The sequence below is a fragment of the Ambystoma mexicanum genome, chromosome 1p (genome assembly GCF_040938575.1).
Source record: "Ambystoma mexicanum isolate Mex_15411 chromosome 1p, UKY_AmexF1_1, whole genome shotgun sequence".
In the NCBI taxonomy this organism is placed as follows: domain Eukaryota; kingdom Metazoa; phylum Chordata; class Amphibia; order Caudata; family Ambystomatidae; genus Ambystoma; species Ambystoma mexicanum.
In genome coordinates, this window is record NC_090921.1 from 1,210,440,675 (window position 1) to 1,210,466,534 (window position 25,860).

At 43.7% G+C, this 25,860-nt stretch overlaps 1 protein-coding gene across 8 annotated transcripts in view; it reads right to left on the bottom strand.

Moving 5' to 3' along the window:
• Positions 1 to 25,860, bottom strand: part of GRAMD1A (GRAM domain containing 1A) — a 1,703,145-nt gene that overhangs the window by 710,237 nt on the left and 967,048 nt on the right. The window lies entirely within an intron of this gene.

A 25,860-nucleotide genomic window follows, 5' to 3' on the forward strand; every position in this document is an offset into this window, starting at 1 on the left:
TGGTATTAAGGGCAATGCAACATGAGTGTTCTTGTCTACCATCAGTATTGGAACATCCTGCATGGCAATGGTTTCTTACAGTAGCATTATTATTGGCTTTAAGGATAAAGAGACATGACTGTTCTTGTGACCGGTTATTGGTGTACGTTGGCACAGCCTACATAGACGTGTTTTCCTTCATTGGCATTATTTCTGGTATTATGGCAAAATCAACATGTACATTCTTATGTGTGGATACTGACCCATGTAGGAACAATTTATATATTGGAATAGCCTGCATGGATATGGTTTTTTACTTTCATGTTATTATGGCATTAAGGACAGAAGCAACATAAGTGATCTTGCAAATGGATAATTATTACTGGCATGAGGGGGAAAGCATCATGAGCATTCTTTTGTGCGGATACTGGCCTATACTGGCACAGCCTGCATGGACATGTTTTCTTAGATTGACATTAAGGGCAAAGAAACATTAGTGGTGTGACATCCGGATGCACGCATATATTGGCTAATCTCAAATGCACATTATTTCTTTCAGTGGCATTTGTTTTGGTATTTTGGGCAAAGCAACATAAACATTCATACGTTTCTTACATGAGGATACTTGCATGTATAGGAATAATGAAATATATAGGGAAAGTCAGCACAGACATGATGTTTTACATTTGCACTGCTGCTATTCACTGGCAAGTGCTGTGCAGTATTGCTGGGCCTCTGGTTCAGTGGGACTGGCTGAGGCATTGATGGTGGTGGCCTTAAAAGAAAGAGCAGTGGGAGAGGAGGCATTACCATAGGGGAGGCCCACTTGAGCACAAAGGCAGGGGAGCCAGGACCTCCAATGGAGGCTGCAATAGAGGCAGGGCCTCTTGTGGGTGATCCCATGTAGGCAGGGCTCCTGGTGGAGCAGGAGGGCATGCAAGTGGTACAAGAAGAGGAAACAACCTTGCACCTCATGCGACAGGATGGGGCAGTTGCTGTAAGCCCCCTGCAGTACAGTGTGATGGTTCCTGGCTGAGTGGGGCATTGCAGAGGAGGAAGTGATCTTCACCCAGCAAGATGAGGCTAGCGAGGAGGGGAGGTCCTTGAGAAGGCGCTTGAGAGGGAGGACTGGCCTACGTTGGTACAACAGCAGGTGGTGGGCCTTCCTGAGCATGAGGAGGGGGAGGATGGGGAAGAGATGGTGGTGGGGGAGGAGCCCTTCTCTGCACCTGTCCTTGCAGAGGGCAAAACGTAGGCAATGGAATTCCACTTTGAGGGAGGAAAGACCAATATCCCCACATGGCTCTCATGATTTGGGGGTTTGCATTACTTTGATATGCTAGCGGGAGAGACTGTGAAGGGTGCGGAGCGTGGCTTCTTCTGCACAGGGGCTGTGGACAGAAAGTGGGGTGGTGTCGAGCGGCAAGGACCATGTCCGGAGTATGAAAGAAATGCACAAGCACAATTGCTGGTGGCATCAGGCGATTTCTGGTTTGCTCACGTCACGACTGGGACACTGCTTGGTGTATCTTCTGCCTTCCTGAGTCATGAGTCTTACACTCCAACACGTGCTGCCATCAGAGATTCCCTGCTCCCAAGTGTCACACACTGACATGTGTCTTGTTTGTATAGTACAGGAGGCGGTCACGGCCTATTGTACATTCTTGCTGCCACAGTAGATGATGCAAGATCAGTCAGGTCTCCCCCATTCCTCTGTGTTGTAGCTGAATCTTGGATGGCTGAATCTTCTATGATAAGCAAGGGGGAGGTGTTGTAGCTGAATAGAATGTGGAATGTTTGCTGGGTAGAACTTGGGAAGGAATGGAACGGAGAGGATCCAGTTATGATATGGGAATAAAGGAGTTCAAACATGCAGGCCGACTCCTGTCATTATTTGATGAAGATAAATTAATTAAAGTGGTGTCCATGAGGCACACAACAATTGGCGATGAGATAGTGATTGCTCCACTGAAACACTGATGAGCTATAGAGATGGTCAAGAGAAAGCAGCCTGTGAAACTATTTGAAAAAATACAGTGGAAGTGGCTAATGAGAAGACAGAAATAAAGATAAAGGAAACAGAAGCCAAAGGAAGGAAAGAGTAAGAACAGACGAGCAACGCTGCGTGGAATTGACTGGTATGACTTGCTAATGTGGCATACATGAATACATGAAGGAGAAGATTGCCAATGGGCTGTTGTGCAGGAAAGGCATTTTTCAAAAAAAAAAGAGAAAAAGGAGAAACTGGAACTGTGATATTCATGGGTGTGCGAGGTCTAAGACTGTTGGAGGTGTCAGAGTCACTGGCTGGGACTCTATGAAGCAAAACTAAAGGAAGGCATTGAAAGGAAAGTGATGTGGTGCGAGTGCAACCAAATGAAGGACATTGAGCAAAGAATAAAATTCTGCCATCTCATGAGTGATTGCACGAAGAGTGTCAAAAAAGGAACATAAGATTGTTACACTAACTAAATAAAACAAACAGTGAAATGAACTAAAATGTGTTATGAGCGCAAAATGGAAATTAAGTTCAATTAATTCAAAGTGTAGAATAAAGAGCACAGTGGTGAGGCATAGACTGCAACAACCACACAAGTGCCCACACTGGGAAATTGGTTTCCATACTGGCTGCAGAACGGAAAATATAACACAAAATTAAGGTGGCAAAGAAAGATACCAGTGAACAGCCCACACCACGGCAGGTGAATCTGGGAATCTGGATGAAAGTGAACAAGTGGAATGCTACACGTTCGAGCTAGTGGCACAAGGTCTGCTATCTCCCTGTCTCCCTGTATATAATCACAATTATGCTGCTGTATGACCTTGAACAGTACACTTCATAGGTGAACCAGCAAGGGATTGGCATAAAACAAATAATAGAGTGTTTAAAGTGGCGCTAAATTGTAAAGTGCGACTCATTTGCACTCACACACGGCTGCATAGAGCAACCTTATACTGTAACAGCCTGAGAAACTTTATACTGTTCAGAAAGAGATCATAATTTAATTTATGGTTATCCTGGTGCGAGAGCAACAAAACAAGACAGAAATGGACAAAGGAAAGTTGCACAGATGAAATAATATTGACCAATAAAGGAAATAACATTATGCAATCAAGCAACAAAGGCAACTACTGCTGATGAAAGAAAGAGCGAAGCAACTGGGCCAGAAGTGAGTAACCATGTTCCTGAATATCACATGTGGGAATACAAGATCAGTCCAGAATGAGGGGATTCTGGTGAACTATCTACATTGCCCGGACCCATTTATACTTGGGACACAGGAAAGTCAGGGGCACCGATGGCAGGCATGGATGATGGAGTTCGAGGGCTTCTTGAGAGCATCAGGGAATCTGGATGCCTCAAACAAAATGGACATATTTGTTAATTTGGTAGGAAAGGGGGTGAGAAATGTGGTAATGAACATTCCGGCTCAGGAAAGAACATACCAACAATTGGTTGCTACGATTGGTTGTCCCTCCCAATTGGGACTGTGAACGATATGCATTTAATCAGTGCACACAGAATCCACATGAAACAATTGACCAATTTGTATTACGATTAAAGAGAAGGGCAGAATATTGTGAATTTGCAAGCTATAGCGATGATGGGGCGATTAGACTGAGAATCATTGAAGGGTGTATGTCATCACATCTTCAAAGACATCTTCTAAGAGTGCCTCTCTCATTAAAGGAAGTCCTGGAGTTGGCACGAGTGTATGAAAGAACTGAAAGGCAGGTAGCCAAGATGGAAAACAGAAGGGAGTTAAATACCATTAACAGTATCAGAGATAACAGACAGAGGCAATTGCAGTGTTCAAACCTGTTCACCCGGTAAAGTGCATGGTATGGCACAGGCAGGAGCCAGCTGGAGAAGAAGTGCTATAGATGTGGATTGGTTTTTCCACAGAGAGGTAGATGTCCAGCTTTTGGTCGGATATGCATGAGATGTGGGCAAAGGAATCACTTCTGGATCATGTGCAAAGAAGAGACCCCAGTATCGGCAACATGGAGATCTAGCACACGATTGCTACCAAGGAGGAGGCGTGGCATGGTGAGATTTCCTGATAAGGACAGCATACAACCTAGTGAGAATGGATATGTAAAACTGTGTCAGTCCCAGCTGAGATGTGCCAAAGCAGTAACATCAAACCAAAGGAAAGATCTGGACACAAAGCATTTTGGAAAGGGGGGAGGGGGACATGGACATGGTCATGGAAGAAAGAAGACTGCAGGCCAATGTGGATTGGATGAATCACAAGAGGAGAATGGAAGAAGATCAGATGTCAGTGAATGAAGGTGAATTTATACTGAGTAGGCAAAAACAACAAAGGAAGGTGGGATCCAGTCGTGACCCAGATTCAGCAACAGTCATGGCTGTCAAAAGGCCCATAGCAACTGTTGTGAGAGAGACTGGTGTAGTAACAGGGAAGATAGAAGATGCTTCACTCTTTCATGCGTAGCAGCAGCAGCCCAACTCAGGATATGCACAATTCTCTTTCAGGGTTAGAACAGAAAACAAAAATTTCGATCATCACAAAAACATCACTGAATGCCAGTGTGTTTTGCCATGCTGTTGGTTTCAAAGCCCACGGCTTTAGGGGGAGTCCACCTCTTAAAACCTAGCCTTCCACCTTCCACCACCCTCCTTTCATCTTCCTTTTTTTCTTCAAAAAGTGGAAACCTTTCCACGATCATATACTATATTGTCAAAAAGCGGGCAAATGCGGGCAATAGTTTTGTGAAACCCATTTTTCGGAGGCGGTTTTGACATGTTGCCCTCTCTCAGGCCACGGATTTATAGAAATGTGAGCTACACGTGAAGATTTGCGAAGCACGCAAGCGCGTGGGGGGGGGAATAGAAGACGTTTTAGAAAAAGGCATTGCGACGTGTGTTGCGCCATGCGGGCGTCCTAAAGGGTACAGTGTGTAGGGCAACGCCCTGCCCATAGGACAGTTCAGCTACTGGGCATTTTTGTGGTTCAGACAAGATGCCTTTCAACCACAAGGAACCCAGCTAATAATGGGTACACAAAACACTGCATAGAGTGCAGTCGATCTGGGAAGGATATGTCAAGCTGTTTTCGGGCTCCTTTAATTTGAACTGTTTATATTTGAAGTTACAGGTCATTTCTTTCTAATGATAGAGTTTTGCGCATAGAATAAACCGTCTACTTCCACCACTGCCATTTATAATCAGGAGTGGAGCCATGGACTGGCCTTGAGGTAAATATCTCGAGTGACTGGCCAGTGCCGCATCAGTCACGTTAGCCGAGGAAGGCATGTCACTGACTCTACTGGCCTATCAACGGCGCTGGCCTGTTGGGAGGCCTGCCAACGTTCTTCCACGAAAGTTACTCTCTTCGTTGTAGCTCCCTTTAGAGAGCACGCTAAATCCCTCAATTCCTTCAAAATCTTTGGAGCAATGTGGCATGTTTGCAGACTGGTCTCTGCCGCAGCTGAGCCAGTGCTTAATTTGTAAGGGTGTTTACTAGTTTTTAAACATACACCGCTCCATGACTGCAATCAGTGCTGCACAGCCGCCAGTGCCGTAGGGGGGTAGAGGGCCACCTGGCAGAGGGCACGACAACAGGACAGCCACAACACAACAGCACTGCCAGCGGCATAAGGCCACTGCCAAGGAAGTGTGCCTGTGCCGAGGGCCAACCCAATCTTGCTGAGGTGTTTGACAGTCAGGTTCACCCCTTCAGTAATGGCTTTGTCTGCCTTTGTCCATCACTTTGCTGTATGTAGACAACACGTTGGCTCTGTTTTCTGTGGATGGATGGTGTCACTTGCCACCTATAGAGTCAGTAGCCAATGAGAACGAGGATGATGTGATAACAGAAGCAGTGACACGGATGGTCTCTCATTTTAATAAACCACGACCATGTTATGTCATTTTGATTGGTATTAGTAAAAAAAAAAAAAGAAATCTGCCACAGGTGGTGCACACATCACCCACAATGAGTCAGTGAGAGTTATAGGTTCAACACCAAACGTGTTGACGCAGTGGGTGGTTACCTGACACTGGCAATTATTTATTTACAAATTAGGCACTGGACCGAGCAATACCAGCAGCCCATTCCTCCAGCTGAGCTTTGCCTGCAACCTTCTCTTCCAGGCGGCAGTCCAGTCTACAGCAGTGACCTTTCTACCACCCACGCGCCTCTGCGTCACCGCACCACGCTTCCCTACTCTGGGCCAAGTCCACATATTGGCTTGTGAGACTTCAAGCAATTCTCTATCCCTTGCTATTCTGCCCGCCAACACTAAAAGCTTTACGGGGTCTAGTGCAGAATTGCATACGCATAGGGCCTGATTCATGGAAGTGTTTTATAAGGGTGCGATCCCATAGGGAAACGTTCCATGAATCAGGCCCATAGAGCTGTGTGCGTTGCAGAAGGTTCATCTGCGGCATGACCATGCCCTCACTGATGGCACTGCAATTGTTAGCGCCCTACCACCATGCCTGTCACTGTGGTTCTCTTCTAGTGAGGAATTTGACCACCAAAAACCCTTACAGTAAGCACTGGCTGTCTCTCTCTCTCTCTCTCTCTCTCTCTCACGCACGCACGCACGCACGCACGCACACGCCCCCCTCCTACATCACCCCCTTCCTTCCTACTGCTAGCCCTAGTCTTGCAGCAACACACCATCAGCCAACCGCAAAGTACACATTATCCTCAGCCTATCCAATCTCAAAGCCCCCAGGCTTTTCTCTGAATAACTCCTATTCATGCAAATATTGGGCACGGCCCTTTGTTGTGACATTATGATGCCACAGTTCCACATTGAAGGGCATTCACGTCAAACGTTCCTCCTCGAGGTTTGCCATATCCTGTATGGGCGGGACTTGGGCAAAGAATGGCGGGAGCGTGCCTAGGTCTTATCTAGCTGTAGCCAGCAGATCCAAATCCATTCTTACCGGTTGATTTGCTTCTGATAATGTGCATATTGTTGATTGCAAGAATCGGGCATTCATTCCCACGGGAAATAAATGCGTCTCAAATGTAATCCGTGACACTGCATATCTCCTAGATGCGGCAATTGGCATGGAAACGGGATGTGTAGTGTCACTTTCATGTAGATTATGTGACTGAGTGTGTGTTGGCAGCCTTGTCCTCCACACCGCAACCAATTGCCTTTTCTGATCATTCTTCAATGGTGACTTCCAATTATAGAATCTACTATTTATTAGGTACGCGAGTCATGGGGTTCTCTTCCCTTCAAGGAAATTAGCAACTTGTCGATATCACCAGGACACCTTATTGCAGTCCCGGGCTTTGATTTTACTAGAGTCAATTTCCTTCAATGAATGTGACAAAAACAGTTCCCAGGATGCAATTGAAGGAGAAATGAAAGACCAGCACTGGGCGCTGTGTGCCATTGAAGTGCAGTCATCTAGTAACCTTACTTAACATGCCAGTTCCTCAGACAAAACGCAGCTGTGTTGGGGAGAGCCAACCATGGGTCAGAAGATCAAGAAATAGGATATTAAAAGAAGCCTTCTTTGAAATACCGATACTTTACTAGTCCAATAATAACAGTAAAAATTGCAATTTTCAATATGTGAATGCCATTTTACCTAGAGAGCTAAAAACAGAATATAATTCCAGACTTTGTAAGAAATGTTTGCTTATCGGGAGTGAAAAAATCAAGATATTGTTTTATGTATGTCATAATTTTGTTTTGTGTGTACTGATACTTAAAACATTGAGTATCTCTTTATATTGACACATGTTCAGGGGTCCCACATTCCAGGAGTCTGTGAGAAAAGGCTCTATACTGAGCACATTTTTAAGTTCATATTTAGGTAATTGAGGGGCCCGTTATTGTGGCTCATCAACATTACCTGAAATAAAATAACATACTCAGTGTGTCCTGAAAGGCGACATATGTTCAAGCACTTCTTCAAATACATCATCATTGTTAACATGTTGCTTTGATTTTCTTGGTGGCAAGTGGAACACGAGGACCATCCATCCACAGAAGCTAGAGGATGTGTGCTTTCCTCCTATGGTAAAGTGATGGACACATGCAGACCAAATCACTACTGAACTGGTGGCCTTACCCGTCCTTCAAACACGTCAGCAAGATGCTCTTGTATAGGATGGCACTCAGGATAGGCACTACTCGTTGTCAGTGGCCTTTTCCCTGGCCTTGACCCTGCGTTGCTGCCGATGACTGGTGACTGTCCTGTTGTTGTTAACCCATCCTGCTGTGGCATCGGTTACACCAGTAGCTGAGCTGCACCGATGTCATGTAGGCATAGCCAGCTCGAGTGCCCAGCTTTGCCACCTTCCAATTCACTCTCATTCATGAAAATGGATAGCTCGCACTGCAGCGCCAGGGTGGGTCATCAGGTTCACGGATAACAATGAGCCGGCCCAGGATGGGAGACACGTGGCTATTCCACACTGTTGTTGCGTGTTATGTGACTACAACTGACTGACAGCTAAAATAATAAAGTTCCTTAAACACCACATCGTAAAATTAAACTAAGACAATATGTGCCGGGCTCAGGAATAGGTCCCTGGCAAACACCCCCACAAATTAAGCACTGTGTGGTTTTAGGAGTACATGTTGGAGAGTGAGATGTTAACCTCTCACAAAAACGAGAAAGCTACTATTAAACAAAGAACTGAACCCAAAACGATATGTGACCCTGGAAGGCAAAGGAAAAGAAGTCTGAAATTAAAATGCAAAATGAGCCATCACCTAAATTTGCCTTTTTGGTAATATATTTCTATAAAATCACCGAAATTCAGCTTTTTCAGTGTTCAGTTCAATGCAGAGTCCATTGGCCAGGGCATGGTGTGTATAGCTAGGCTGAAGTTCATATTTTCTAAATGTTAAAGTGTAAACTTGACACAAACTTGACTTGCTTACCCAAGAGGAGGAAAGTCATCATGCTTGCTCAGTTTATAGCCCTACCTTGAGATCCGGGGGAGATATTGTAATATAGTGGGCAGGGGTCATGCGGTTCTGAGATTTTCCCAACAAGCAATGCAGTGCACTTGACTAAAGGGTGTAGCTTGAGTTGGAAGTCAACACTTTATTCCACACTTTCAAATTGAATTCTGCTATGCCTTCTCTGCCTCCATATCTTCCATTGTAATAGCCTGTGCTTTCAGGATATACCTCAGTCATAAGCACGTCCTTTCATGCCTGCTGGCCGGAATTCCAGATTACATGTGCTAAGCCTCCACGCCGCAACCCTTCACCTACCACTCAAACTCTCTACTATCAACCATTTCTCTTATCTGTGGGGAGAGAGCCATGGCTCACTATTGCCATTGCAATTTGCAATGAGCGGAATAAGGGACATTTAAGCCTTTGCTATGCACTCTTTACATGGTAACTATCAATATACAGAAAACTACTGTAGCTTATTGGGTACTTTTGTGCAGTGCAGACATAAATTAATGATACCTTCCTAATGTCAGTTTCGGCAGCTAACGAAAATAAGGAATAGTAATGGAAAGTGATTTGTACAGGAACACAGAGATTGAACAGGTACGAAAGCTGACAGTTGCACACAGAGTTACTGGTTCTACAATTTGTAATTGTTAGGACAGTTTTTCTAAAGCCCAAGGGCTTAGTAAAACTATTCAACTGAGGCAGTACAAGACTCCACTCTTAGTATAAGGCTGTACCATCTGATTTCAGGGTAGTGTAGACGGAGCATCCCGGCTTATCTTATGAGGGAGAGAGGGCTGTAGAATCAGTACAATGAAACTTTAATACAAATAGTCCAACGAAACACTGAGACACTATGTATTGTAAAAATAAATGGTTTATTTAAATACAAGTAGGTCCAGATAAATGTTGGGGGCAAAAAGTACTATCACAGATCATATAATCATATTATAGAAAAACACAACACTATGCTTGAAGGTACACAGACCAAAACATATATCTTCTATCATCTCTCTTCCTCCCTACCTGTGGTGTTCCCCAGGGGTCTAACCTCTTGCCCCGGCTTTTCAACGAATACCTGGCAACTCTCGCCCACTGCATTGCCATTTTCTGCTGGTTTGTTACTATGCATTCTTGTACTCGTTCTTTGGTTCTGGCTCTGATAGTGCAGGATTTGAGGTACCAGAGTGCCATAGAAATACTGGGCTGGAAGGACAGCCCTCACCTGACATCAGACAACTGTAGTTGTCTGCAATAGTTGTAGATCACGGTTCTGAATACAATTAAACAGATCACATTGGCTTGTTCTAGGGTTCTATCTCTTGAGCAGACATTTCCAATGGGCTCTACAGAATGCCTAGTAATGGGCCAGAGATATTGAACTTCCACGTGACTTGTAAGGTAGTGGAAGTGGAGGGAATGTATACAGCCTCTTGTTTTTTAAGAGGCAGAGGTCTTCTTGCAGACCATCCATCAGGCTTTGAACTGGCAAGAACAATGAGACCACAACATTGCTGATGAAGGAAACCTGCTAGATCTGATGACATGCAAAGCTGGCTGCTCAGAGCCTAAAAGACCTACCAGCAGCTTGGGACACCATAGACATGACATCCCGATTGCCGGCAGCAGACTTTGGTGTCCCATTGCTTAGTTCTAGTCTGGGCCTGCTGTATCAAATTCTTGCTCCACGCTGTGTTGATGCCTTAGATACTATACTGCATATCCATCTATCTAGACATCGGTGCAATGTTTCACGCAAAGATGCAAGCAGTTCAAACCCCAGTTGTGAATACAATGCTATCTTTGAGGCAGGTGGATCCTCTTACACAGGCTAGAGCCTTGTAGAACTGTCTAAAAGCTGAAGACTGATGTCACTTGCTTGCTTTAATCCAGTCGTGAAAGATGGCCAATGGGGTGGCCGCAGCTTACCCATCCAACCATTGACAGGGAAGTATCAAGTAAAGTTGCAAAAACCTAAGTAGTTCAAGGGACATATGGAGGAAAAATCCCTAAAGGATAATAGTGGTGTTATGTTATTTTATGTTAACAAGATTTTGTAGAATGCAGCAAATAAAATACCCGAAGGTGTCAAGTCACTATAGAAGATAGAATTCGCCAACGTTCATGTGGGCGGCAATGAAAAGTAAGATGTAAGAGGAACAATGAAATCACAAGTCAAGTTTTGTTGAAAAGTTAGGTTTTCAGGTGTTTCCGATAGCACATTTGGTCTGTCTCAATGCAACCAACTTTGGAGTGCCCACCCCCTGAAGATGAAGGAAATAGCACCTCTGCCCATCTTCAAAATAAGATTAAGAGCAGTACCTCGATGCTAAATAGTGAGCTGGATTTCTAAGAATCCTGTGAACAGTGTCGTTCATCACTCTATCCAAGCAAGGGTATTCTCATTTGGTATTATAAAGGTGGCATATGTGTGTATGTATGGCTGTATATGTTAGGTTGGGTATTATACTTTTCAATTGCAGCTACAATGAAGCAGATTACTTGGAAGAAGACTGACTCCAAGGTAGGTTGACAACCCCTGTATTGTGTTTCAGCCGGTGCACAGCAGAACGTGGTAAGTCCATCGAGTGACAAGCACCAGTCATGTCCTTCCTCTAGCCAGGCGTTAGTCCAACTCACTCAAATGACAAGGATGCACCATCGACTGCTGAGATGCCTGAATGCCACTCGCGGGCACACTAGGATATCACAGCTCCCGTCTTCATTATGCAAGCAAGGCATCATTCCATGGGTATCTTTTGTGCATAAGACATATTTTGAACTACCTATTAACGTGGACTTTTTTTATTGTCTAAATAATTTGACTCAAAACAATTGACTCTGAAAGCTAGATGTAGAAAGAGGAGGCACAGGTATTAAAATTAATAGTAGGGGGATTGAGTAGGGGGATGGAAGTGCAGACGATGGTGGCAGCTGTTTGCGTGGGTGCATAAAGGAACCCTTGCCATCTGAATAGGGAGGTACTGAGAGGGGGGAAATGGAGGAAATGAAAGCGGAGAGTGGTCAGAGTCAGTGTATATTGTGATGGAGATGGGATGAGTTGTGTGGGGGATATCTCATTATGTGGTTCTAACCAGCACCCTTTGCTTATCTTCTGGGGATTACTGAAACAAGATAAGGTGGAAACAAGTTTTAAAATGAGATTTGTTTTCCTGGCAATGTACATCATGTTACATGTTTTGCAGTGAAATTGACGCAAATACATGCATCATTTGCAGGGTATGCACAAAGTTAGAGCAGAGATGCTTTCACAGAATGTGTGAGGACCACTCAAGGAAATGTCTTCTCCACTGTCTCGGTGTACTGTCATCTCATCTGTCATTAGGCCTGTTCCATGATGGTTCCCATGTTAAGAAGAGTTGAGCCATGTGCTTTGTTTATTAAGTGCCACCATCAGCTCTATCACTTGGAAGACAGCTAGCCCTCTGCCAGTCCTCCCTGTGCAGGACCCCCAACTACCAATTATGGATACCTGACTCACCACAGAGCAAACTTGGCAGGGAGGTATCACTGAAGAATCTTGAATGTATCACTCCCCACACATTGCCACCGCGATGTGCTGTCCATTGGCCTGACCAAAGCCCTCAAAACAATCAAGAACTCTGCCAACATCTTCAACATCCTAGACCAGGAATAGGCTGTGGCAGGGCAAACATGTTTCAAGAACAGTTGAATGTGTGCCCTGGATGAACTCTTGCTGCCAGGTGGCAAGCCACAATTGAAAAAAGACAAATCTTAAAAGTCTGCATGGAGGATTTACACCAATCATCTCTGAATACCCAGCGTTCCCTGCACACGGGTTACAAAGTATTCTTCTTCAATGAATGTATATACGCTCTCCTTCCATCGATCGTCCAACAAAATTGTGAGAATGTGTTATTTAAAACTCTAGATAGATGACTCTATGAGCAAGACAACATAGAACTTGTATGTCAAACATGGGTTTTACCTAGTTACTGCATGCCTATGTCCACAACTTCAACAACATGATGAACAAGAACCTTGCAAGATGCTACGAAACTGTTGGCTGGAGTAGAAAAAGTGAATAATACTCAACTGAAGCGACAAACAGGACATCTGAGATATTCTAAATATTCAATGAACTCACCAACTCCTACATAACGACACCACCACTAAATAAACGGTCAACAATATACCGACCTTTTTCACTGGCAATAGCAATGATATTCGACACAGAGTGGGCTAATAACTGCCCTCGCCACCGCTGCCCAATCAAATCCCACCAATTTGTATTTGTATTTCGTTATTTATATAAGCGCGCCTGGCCCAAAGGCATCTGGGCGCATGTCATGGATAAGTGGATACAGGCAAGTTAAAAAAGCAAGCAATTGATATCAAATTATCATCACTTACAAAAGTCATGGAAGAAGTGCTGGGACATGAAGTTGTCCAACACCTGCCGTATTTGACTAATCAAAAGCTAGATCACAACCTCTCTCTCTCATGACAGGTTCCCAGTAGTGTATTCATAGCACTTCCCTAAATGCCAAATGTGAATCCCAAGATTCTAATACATTTCCAAACAATCTGAAATCTACCCTTCAAGTCAGAATTCCACATGATGACGTTGAACCTTCAATAGTATAGTGAATCTAATGCTGTGCCGCACAAAAGACAATCAAGGTTCAAATCCCCCAACGGGTCAGAGTCTATGCTTATCTTAGAACAGCTGAACAAGGACCTGGATGACAACAGCCTAGAATACTCTTCCTCCTTGATTTATCAGTGTTATGTCTGCTCCATCTCGCTCTTGGATTGCTCTAACAAGGTGTTTGCAAAGGTGATTCGCAACCACATTCAATCAAGGGTGGACAAAAACGGCATCATTAACATTTCCAAGCTGCTAGGGGCACTGTCAACCAACATTTTCGGCTGCATCTAATAATTCAAATGTATACTGTTCTGTCAAAGATCAAATTATATGCAGTGTTCATAGATTTAAAAACAGCATTCAACAGTGTTCCCCATGACCTCTTGTGGCAGGTATAAGAAAATAGGAATATGCCAGGAGACTTGTTAACTTGTGTACAGTCACTCTATAATAATAACAAAGCAGTAGTTAGGTGTGGCCTAGCAGGGTAAACCATTTGTGAGTTGGACGTCTCTAAGGGTGTGAAGCAGGGATGGGTTTCAGCACCAATGCTATTTTGCATCTTTATTCACAAAGTAATAAAGGCCCTGGTAATTAATAGTTTTGACCCTCCGAAATGGAATAACAATATTTACCCTGCCCTTTTTTTTCCTTTGACGATGTTGTGTTACTGTTCACACCTCCAGAAGGCCTTCAGGTCACTATGGCGGCCTTTACCAGAAGATATGAGGAGCTGAAATTACATCTTAACATAGGTAAGACCACAACTCTGGTCTTCAGACCAAAATTTGCCAAATGTCAAGCTGTGGACATAAGGGTTAACAACCAAAAGCTTGATCAGTTAAAGTGCTACGATTATTTAGACATTCGGTTTTGTGAAAATAAGCTATGGTCTTCACAACTGGTGAAAGCTGTCCAACACTTTGTAGGGGCGAGGTAAGACCTGCCACGAAATTATATGGGACACAGGCTGTTGTAGCTGCAACCTTTCGAGCAGACCTTTGCGGTTATGCCAAAATGTTAAACCTGGCAAAAGTTGAGAACAAATTCCTAAGAAATCTGCTGATGTTATCGCCGGGTTCTCCGAATATGCTGGTTCATTTTGAAACTGATGTGCCTCCAGTCTGGATTGGGGCTTCGCTTAAACCAATTATGTGCTGGCTACGATTATGGCAATCTCTGGCTCTTGTAAAGTTTCGGAATTATTTCATTCACGTTATAAATTTGAAAGGAGGAAAAGGCCTTTCTTGGGTGTGCCATGTAAAAAGAATCTTAAATCAACTAGGTGAACAGGATCTTTGGGTTAATCCCGAGAATATAACTAAGGCGGAGATTCATAGAACTAAAAAAGATACATTAGTTTCTTGTATAAGGAAAATGGTGGTCGCTGCTTGTGACTGGCTGAAGCTGGGCTTCCTCTATCTTAGAAACAAGTGGGAATTTGGCTTTGAAGTTTATCTTCACCAAGTTACTCCTACTTTTGTACGTGCCCAATTTATTAATTTTAGAATGGGCAATCTTATGTTGGCATCCTTTACAAGATCATGGGGTCTAGACAGCTCTGGTATGTACCCGCTGTGTGGCAATAGTGTAGAAACCAAAATTAATTTCCTCTTCCTCTGACCGCGGCATAAAGTGTTGAGAAAAATGTATCTTAAGCCAATCTTGAGAGTATCCGGTGTAAGATCATTTTATGTTGCGTTGGAGTTCTGCAAACAGACAGACAATTTGATAAAGGTACAGAGATGGGTCAAATTTATAAAAACGCCCATGGCTGCTCAGAATCAAACAGTTAAGATATCTTCAGGCTAAGATGTTTTTATTATTGTAATTGAGGTTATCTTTTTTAAATCTGTTTTGTTGTCTATGCCAAACTATTATTCTATAGGGGCTCTGAGTGTACTTTCCCCCTATAACAATATATACCATTTTATTATGTGTCCTTTGTTAACTTATAAGATGAATTGGTAATGTGTTTTGATTGTGCATACAATGGAACTCTTTCTTGGCTTTTTGATTCTACTATATTTATTGTGGTTTTATAGATGTAATTGCAAATAGCAATATTTTGATGAAATGTTTTCCGCTGTACGCCTTTAATGGTTTTATGCAGAATAAAAGTATACAAATGTAAGTATATCCCTTGTGGTAAGTTTGGAGCACCGCGGAGGTTAGGAATGGGCTGCCGTTTGGCAGTCCCTTGCAGTTCAAGAAAGTTTGTTTACGCAGTGGACAGATCACTCCCTAATGTTACTGGGGAACACATTATATTGCTGGGATAATCGTTTACCAAATTGTGCTTTGCGCAGTTGCAGCGGGACCGCAACGAAGCATTGATCCAGAGGTTTGGCAAGTGTCTGTAACTTTTCTGCATTGGTCTTCACTTGGATGATAAATGACTCTGCGCGGTGTGGTGCACCCGACACCATGGGTCTCTCCAAAAGGATGACATTCGCTGTCTTAAAAGGGACCATGCTTTGATACATCATTATCTGCGTCCTCAGACGTAGAATCAAAGGATCAGAGTATCTGTAATGTTAATTTTGGACTTGTGAAGTTTGAGGTTTCATAAATGGGGGCAGAACAGAAGCTCTTTTGAAGTGCGTGAGCCTTGGGATTTAAATAGCTCCTTCTGCAGTTTAATTGAGTAGTTGCTATAGGTAGTTTACATTAGCAGCTATGAGTTAGTGGTTCCATTGATGATGGCGGCTTAAGATAATTGATGTGGTCAGCTCGTTTTAACTCCTTTAATTCATGCCCTCCATCCGATCTTTGGTAGCAGTCTCTGGAGTTCCCGCACCGGGTAAACTGGACCAATGGGCAGAACCGTATGCCCCAGGGAGCACCAACATCTTTAGGTTAGCTGGAAGGGTCTGCTGGGGAGGGTGGCATGAATGCACATCTCAGGTGCAGTTGTTTCAAGGATACGATTGCTAATTCTGCACCAGTTAATGCCAGGCTGCGCCCGGTCAATGAGGGTGACCAGGCACGGCGCTGGGCTGGTTGGCCATCTCTAGAAGTAGACAGTGAAGTGTGCCTTGTCCAGCTGCTGGGACACAAGGAGCAGACACATGTGAGCACCTTGATTCATGCATCTTCAATCGACAAACACGAAAACTGCTCCAAGGCGTACAGTCATACTCACAACCTTAATGAGGAATGCCCATGGTGCTACTAGTCGCATTTGCCCTATGCTGGACCCTCTAGTATTATGTGAGATAATATAGTGGTAATCGATTATACAAAATTCCTGCTGGCTTTTATGGGCCTGGTGTGCAATTTCCCAATTTTTACCTTTTGGACCATCATTCTTAATGACTGTTACTTAAGTGGAATTGTAGAGTCACCTGTATGCGTAGGTGAAGCACTGTAGCTGAGTGAGGTTAAAAGATAATGCAAAGCCATCAATGGAACTCACTGTAAATCAGTGCAACCGTGCACCTTCCAAACTTCCCCTAAGGCACTTTACAGTAATATGAAAAGTAAAACTGCAATATAAAGCATATATGTATTTAAATTTTTTATTTTAGTTTATTTTAAGTATTTAGAAAAATACAAACCTGATCAGAAAATGTTGATATATGCAAATGTAATTTTAAATATAAATATTATGTGATAGGGCGCCTCAAAATAGCCTCTTAGCCCTGTCCCCCACACAACAACAGCTTACACATACAAAACCCTCTCCGACAGCATAGTAAGTAAAAGAGAGATGTAGGGAATGCAAACGTTTTCAAGTGTGACCAGAAAAGTCAAACCAAGAGATGTTGTTGCAGAGGAATGAGTTTATTATTATTATTTTTTTTTTTAATTGTATTTGGTTCAAAAAGGAAAGTACATTTCATTAGAACCTTTACAATTTTTAGTCAGCCAATACCATCTAACGTTCCCAGAAATGGGGAAAATAGACCGAAATAGGAATAAATAAAAGAAAAAAGATTAATAACCATTTACACACTGAATGTGTAAATTAACTTCAATAAAATAAGTTCATTCTCCCCACCTCTTGAGACCCAACGCGGGACAATTACTCCCATCTCCTGTTATTCACGAATGGCTTTCCAATCAGTAAAAAAAAAAGAGAAAAAGGAAATACATTTGAGCTACCCCTTTACCCAGCATTCATCAATGATGTACTCACGGTCTAGTTATCCTTAGCATGAGGCGCCCTGACCCTATATCCCTCGAACCTTGACCAGAACTTTTCCCAACGGGACTAATTTAACAGGTTCAGAGTTCCCAATATTTCAACAACTGTTGCCGTTAGCTGGATTTCTTGGCCTGCAATCATTCTTTCCCAAAGATGTTCCGAAACGAGACCAACCTCCATATGTGTGAATCTTCTTAGTTTCGCTAACCTCAAGGACCAGGCCCCTTCACACTCCATTAGAATATGTCGAAGTGATTGGAGTCTTGGATTGGAGCATACTTTACATAGTTTGATTGCAAGTTCTTCCTGATTTCTTATTGCCAAGACTTCCCCAATGGGGACCAAGTTCAATCTCACCCGTAAAAAGTTGGATCTTATTCTGGGGTCAGGTTATTTTACTAGGTAACGTGGGAGGTGGCCTACATTTTTTTCTGCAGTCAAGAACGCATTGCGTGGCTTAGAACCTCTCACCAAAGAGATGGTTCTAATCCAGTCCAGCCGCTCCAGATCGTATTTTACCTTAAGAGGGTTAGTAATCAGAGTTTCAAGATCTGCATCTACTCTGTCCAATAGGTTTATTGCTTTTAAATCCAGCCCTCTCAAGATCCTAGACTTTGAGCTTTTCAAGTAACCTCTGACATTTTCATACAGGGAACCTAGTTTAGGAGACATTATCTCTCTATATAATGCGATTAATTTCCATTCTGCTCGGCACTCTAAAGAATCAAGGCCCAGTTCAGACCGCAAGTTCCAACCCGGTGTACTCATAGGGAGATTAAGCAAAACCTTCCAAATTCTGCCTTCTATTCTGGCCCACTTTGTGCTACAGAGTGAGGGTTTCGCTTCTAAGCCATACAAAATGACCGGTATTATTTTGACTACATAGTATTTGATCAATGGCAAAATGGAGAATTTACAGTATTTGGCCTTAATTTTTGTCATTTGGGGGTCAGTTCATATGACTTGGAAAAGATGTCATGCTCCTCCTTTCTCGGGGTGACATAGATCTTATAGCCAAGATAGGTTAGCTCGTCCACTCGTGGAATGATCTACCCATTCAATTAGCAATTTTCGAAGCGGATTGTCTTACAAGGATGTTTAAACACAAGAATCTTGGATTTTAGCAGGTTTATTACCAGCCCGTTTAGCTCTGCATAGCTTCCCAGTTTGGTCAGAAGTCTTTGGAGACTTATGGGTGTTCTGTCCAACAGGACTATGTCGTCCGCATAGGCCAGCCAAAAGATTTTACTCCCATTAAGGATTGGGCTGGCCAATGAGGACGGTTCTAGGTCTTGCCCCATATCCGACAGAAAAAAATTGAAAATAGAGGGGCTCCCAGGCACCCCTGCCTTACTCCTCTCTCTACCTTCACTTCATTTGACAGATGTCCCTTGTCATCCAGCCTTACCCTAACTGTTGTGTCCCTATGCAGCTCTATTAACATAGCTAGTAAAGATTCAGGGACTCCATTCAGCTTAGGTTTCGCCCACAGTAAACCTCTGCTAATCTGATCGAATGCCTTCGAGAGGTCTATCCACACCCCATACAGGGGAAGTTCTCCTTTCTCAGCAGAGAACTCGCTCAATAGGCTCAGGATTAACCCATTTAGCGATGTGAAAAGGCCTTTTCTAAACCCTTTTTGAAAGCGGGACAGGGCCCCCACGCTATCAACCCAGTTTGTGAGCTCCTTGACTATCAGCTTCATGAATGTTTTACTTTCCATATCCAAAAGCGCTATCGGCCGATAGCTAGCCGGGTTTGTCCTGCCCTCCCCTTGAAGAGTGGAATAATTAGCACTGTTTTCCAAGAGGGTGGGAAGTGTTTTGTGAGCAAGATCTCTCCAAATAGATTCCTCAAGAATCCTGCCCAGAACTCTGGTTCGTTTTTAAGGACTTGATACGTCACCCCACTAGGGCCGGAGGCCTTAGATACCGATGAGCTCCTGATTATCTCTGCAATTTCCACCTCCTCCAAGGCCAGGGACCATTTGGTCTCCAGCTGCATTGACTCCCCTTCCTCTCTTGGTTTCTGAAAGATGGCTGACAAATGGTTAACCCATTTGGCTTCTGAGACCAGGTTACAGAGGGTGCTATTTGCTTGCTGGTCCAGTTGCCCGATTACTGACCAAAACCCATTTTTTGACCTGTAATTTCTCCTAATACCATTTACTTCCTTTATGAAACTGTCTGGTGCTGAGTTCTGTGTTTTAAGGCCCCGAAGTTTGCTTCTCATTTCACTCTTTCTGAACATAGTTTCCTCATCAAACTCATGCAGATGGTGCTGCTTGGCTCCTAATGATGGCATTTTGGGTGGCACATTTGACCAGATAAAGCGGATATATTTGTCTGGATGACAGTGGTTTATCAGGGAAGGGTTTGGAATCATCTTCAATGCTTTATTTAATTGTTCCCCCCCCTCGACCATATTTGGCTAATCTTACTCTCCCCCCCCCTTCCCTCCAGATCTTGCTTATGTAGCCACTGCTCATGCCCCTGAATATCTGGGAAGGATAACTCCAACCTGGCATGGTCACTGCCCCCCTCATGATTTACTGTCAGAGTAGATGTTCTTGAGAAAAGGCTCGCGCTGACGAAAATATAGTATAGTACAGATGTTGACTCTCCTCGTCTCCATGTCGAGGTGGCACCTTTTGCCCCTTCCGAGCTCCCATTTAGCATTTCAAGATCCCATGAACTCATGAATGCTAACCATTCATGCTCTCTTCTGGAAAAAAAATTCCCCCTTAGATTCTCCTTTGCATTTGGGCACTCGGTACATATGGAATTGAAGTCCCCTGCCACGATAATATTAGCCTTACCCAAGTCTGACTTCACTGTAGACAACACTCCCCTAACGTATCCAAAAATGTATCGAGTGTAGAAGAGGCCAGGTTCCAATAAACATCTACCACCACCACCCATGGATTTTGAATATCGAAATTGAGCTTGTATTCACTGGCCAAGATGCCAATGTTGTCCTTAAAGATCACCTTTGCATTCCTCACTTAGCTGTTTTTAAGAGCTATCAAAAGACCACCAGGTGGTCTATCCAGCGGTTTATGACTTGCGGGTAAGTAGTGAATGGTAAAGCCTTCAATTTCTATTGCGTTCACCATCCAGGTTTCCTGAAATATCAAAATGTCCATCTTTCCCCAAAGGTGATCTTTAACTTTTTTGGCTTTAAAGTTACTGCAACCTCACGTCTTCCAATTCACTACATGCAGGGCAGACTGACTAAAGTTGTCTTGACCCCAGGCCTATACTCGTCAGAACTTGTGCCAGAATTTCAGGGAGGGCGGCCAAAACATTTTCTTCCTTCTTTATTTCTGCCATATCTCTACTTCCCTCTTTTCTTTGGAACCCTGAACTTCTTTCTTGGTTCTCTGAGTTGGTCGCTGTGGGCCTTAGCTCTTTAATAGTCTCATTAAAATTGAGCTCAATACCATCTGTAGCCACTCTTAGGCCTTTTTCTTCTAACGCCCCAGCAGCTTTTATAATAGCATCATAGGCCCTACTGGAACTCAGCCCCAGTTCAACAATATATCCATTTTTACAGTCGGGGAATTTGACGTATTCTATGTCACCTGAGGCAAATAGATACAAGCTCTTTACTTTCTTAAATTCCCCTAGAATGGTGTTTCTGCTTAACGATTTATAGTGATTGTTCTTTCGCGTAGATTTTAACCACAGTCTAGGGGCTTTGAAACCAGTTTGTCATCCTCTTGTAGAGGTTTATGTGTCAATTTCCTGTCCCCTTGAGGAGTTGGCTCATTTTCATGTTGGACAATCTCTTTCGATTTCCTGCGCCGTTCCAAATCCCTTGAATTGTCATGGTTTTCCCCCCAACCTTATGCGATGCAACCTCATTGAGGTTGGTTGATTCACTTGCGATAGATGAACAGCCTACTTTCTTCGGCACTGAGAGAAAGATTGGCGCTATTTTTAATTTAGCTCCTCTGACATCCATGTCTGCGCTCTTGACCAACGATCATCTCCTAGGTGTCTTAATTTGTGTAAAGATGGGAGCCAGTTTCAATTTTGGGATAATAGAATCCCCATCTTTTTGAATCTGTGCATTTTGGCCTGAACTGGGAAGGAGCTCTGCCTGCATCCCCACGCTTACTCTCAAGATCACAGGGTCGCTTTCCACTGTTCTCTGTAGTGTCTTTGCATTTAGCTGGGCTATATTTGGTGTCAGAGTATTTGTCTGAGACCCCAGCTCATTTCTTAACTTGGCAGTTCCTTTATGCTGGATAACTTCTTTTGCCATATCTAGTTGGTCATCGATATTCGTTGTGCTGATGTTGTTCATGAAGTAGAGGATTCCTGCATTTTAAATTTTTTGGGTTTTTTGATTTTTAGTTTTTTTCTTTATTCTTTTAAATATTTTTCTGGTTATTCTTTTGGCCTTTTTTTGCCCCTTCCTTTCTTTTCGTTCTCCTCCTCCTCCTCCTCTTGGCATTTTGGTTGCTCACACAAGTCCAATCTGGATCACCAGCGGCCCCCTTGTCATCAATGGCTTCCTGGCCTTCGTTACTTACACTCCTTTCCCCGGTTTCCAGCACTTGGGCCTCCGCCACCTGAGCCAATCTCATGAATTCCTCCAAGGTTGATTCCGATAACGGAGTATCATCATAAATATTGTAGACCCCCGCAGATTCGTTCGATTCTGGCTCCTGTAGATCGGGCTGCTGGGACTTGGACTGTAGTAGTTCTCGAATTTGGGCTCATGACATGGCATCCTCCTTTCTATTTGCCAGGGAGAGTCTCTGTATAGAGGCAATGTCTAACTCCTACTTGGCCACTTTGATTCGTATGTCATTTAGCTTAGGGGTGATAGAAGAGATGATTGTATTCTATAACCCCACCAGCGAGGAATCACATTTGGCTACTTCATCCGTTAGTTCAAGGAGAATTCTGGCTTGGCTTTGGACCTCTCCTTTTAACAGTTCAAACACTGACACCAGTGAATTGAGCACAAAGCTTAACACCTTTAGGGTTGAATTATCCCCTCGATTGTTTGACTGATTCTCCAGCTCTCCTTCGGGAGCAGGGTTCTCCAATGCCTATCCCCTGTTATCCTCTGGATGGTTGGTGTGGTTCTCCAGTACCTCTTCCTCATTTTCTGGTCCCATTAGATCTCCCCGCTTTGGTGCTTCAGTATAACTTGGACTGGCAGACCCCTTGCTTGCATCCTCTTCTCTTAAGATTGGCGAGCCCCAGCTCCCTTCTCTTAAGTCAACCAAATCATTTGAGCTTTTATGTCTCTTTTTGCCAAAATATTCTTTGATCTTCCTTTGAATATTTTTTGTTGTAACTGTGTATTCTAAACCTTGTCTCCACTGGTTTACAATAATTGTTTTTCCAGTTTTAATTTCTTTAATTTCGATCTCTTTCATCAGGGTTTCATGCACCAATGCTACTGTAACCACTGGTTGTTTAATTTGCGTCGTTCCTTGGGCCCCACTACGTGGGGATTCCAGGGTTGTTGAGCTGACCATTGGAGCAATGTATGAACCATCCCAATCTGCACCATTAGCAGAGATGAGGGCAGCTGTGCTCCTCAACTTCATTTTATTAGTAATCAACAGATTAGATTTAAAGGGCTGAAAAAGTGACTATCTGGCCTTCGTAAGGAACCCCTCACTCCGTTTTTTGCCACAATACAGTGACAGTGGCCAGTTTGTCGAGCAACAGTCCCCAAAGTTTCTTTTCCTTATTTATTTTTTTTTTTTTGCACTAGCAGAGCGGGATCAAAGGGGTAACCCCAACAGTCTCCCGCTCTCTAGCTGGAAGCAGCCCCTTAATTTGAGAGACCCCAAGATCTTGCTTGCGTTTAATACTGCTCTCACCTGTTGGTTTTGGTGCCGCGCAGCTCCAACTTGTCCTGGTTCTTCGTGTGATGTACTCTTTGAACTTTTCCCCCATAGCTTCTTGCAGCTATGAATGCGTTTTAGCAAGATAGCCAAGGTTCCACTTTTCCCTCCGCCTCACGCCTTCCTCTGCGGCAGGTCAGTGGATGGGCCCCGAGAACTGACAGAGCGCCTTAGGGACCGTTAATGTTGTGCCTAGCCCCCGAGACAAACAGCAGGTAAACAGCTAGACAGTAACTACACACCGCCCTTTTCTCCGCAGCGGGCTTTACGCCACGACGGCTAGGTGCGTTGAATTTAACTTCCTGCCGGCTCCTGTGGTTATGGCTTCACTTGCCAATTGCCTTAAAGGGGGAAGGCAACAATTAAAAAAATAATAATAATAAATAAATAAATAAAAACATAGGTAGCTTCTCTCCGGAATTCGCAATTAGAGTGAATGCAGTGATTCGATCTCAGTTCAGAGCCACAGCAGGTAAACAGCTAGATAGTAACTACGCACCACCCTTTTCTCCGCAGCGGGCTTCACGCCGCAAGGGCTAGGTGCGTTGAATTTAACTTCCTGCCGGCTCCTGGGGGTATGGCTTCACTTGCCAATTGCCTTAAAGGGGAAGGCAACAATAAAAAAAATATATATATATATATATAAATAAATAAAACCGTAGGCAGCTTCTCTCCGGAATTAGCAATTCCAGTGAATGCAGTAATTCGATCTCAGTCCAGAGTCCAGAGCCCAGAGCCAAAGCAGGTAAACAGCTAGACAGTAACTACGCACGGCCCTTTTCTCCGCAGCAAAACGAGTTTATTATTGCAAACATGAGGCATTAAGTCCGATAATTCCTACTTTAGTATTTTGCCCTTTTGGACTTGGGAACCTGAAGAAGCAGGAGGTGATTCTATGAAAAGTAAAACGATGTAATACACTATTTCACACAACACTTGCACAAGAGTGCACATGCGGGCAATGTGTGTGCTGGGAGCTGCGAATGGGGCCAGACAGGGCCCGGGATTAACCCCCCACCCCCTCCCTTCCTTCCTTCTCTAACTAGCAGCAGCTGATTAGACCGGTGGAGCTCCTGGACGCGGCTGCACCGCAGACGCCACGCGCTTAACGCCATAATAACGCGATTATGCGTGCAGCTGCTGTAGCTCTACCTATAATCGAAGCTATTGACATGGGAAGGGAAGAGAAGAGAGAGGTGGATGTGAGGAGGGTCACACAGCCCATATGGGTGTTTTTTGTTTCACCCACCCATGGCAATGCTTGTCCCTATGATGTTCCCACCCACTGCTTGCCCCTTCCCTGGCAAACACTTCCAGATACCCCCGTCTCCTTCAATCCATTTCAGCTCACTTTGTGCTTTTAAGAGGATGACAATGTCATTTGTAGGGAGTCTTCTGAAAGGTAATAGCTCCGTTGCAGCTGTAAATCAGCTATGCGTGCAATACAAATGTCTTAACCAAGTGTGCCTTCAGCCATTTTATATGTGTTCTTGTATTTGTCTTTTTGAATCAAACACACATTGAACAATCCATCAGTTTTGGCTAGGGAATGCAATAGTATGCCGACCTACTCACACCATTTGAACGCTTTTGCCAGTTTACGGCGAGTAGGACCATTATGGCAGTGACGGGAAATTGCCCATCCCATGCCTACACACAAGCCAAAACAATTGCTTTTTCTCCCCAATGCTGCTTTTATTTAACGTTTGATGGGTATTTAGTTAGTATAGTACATTTGCTTTTTTTCAGAGGTCTTCATTTATGCTGAGTGCACGGATACGATTCTAGGCTAAGCTAAAGAAGCGAGCAAGCGACCAGGCTTTCCTGATGCTGGAACCTGGTGAGAGGAAGCCGCAGTCTTTTCTGGACGGGCCTCTGGAGCGCTCTCCAGTCCGGGGCTGGGCACTATCGGCTAAGGTTAGCAAGGGCTCTGTCACTTCCTGTGCTCTCCAGTGGCAGTGATGGTGCAGCAATAAAAGGACTGTTCAGTGGTGCAACAGCAACAAAGATACATTTCTAAGTTGAGACAGGTATGCAAGAAATAACTCCTTAAACTCACATCATACATAATACATAAAACAAAGTCTCCAGGAATAAAATCAGAAGCCTCAAACCCTAATAGATTAAGCGCCCTGACCCTCTCTACATGGTGCACACAAAAAACAGCAATTGACAAACCAATTTTCTTTTTCTACAGGAATTAATATTTAATTTGAATTTAATGAAGGAATTACAATACATCAAGAAGCAATCCCCCTGTGTAAAACAAAAGAAAACAGTTCCTTAAACCACACCCCCAAAATG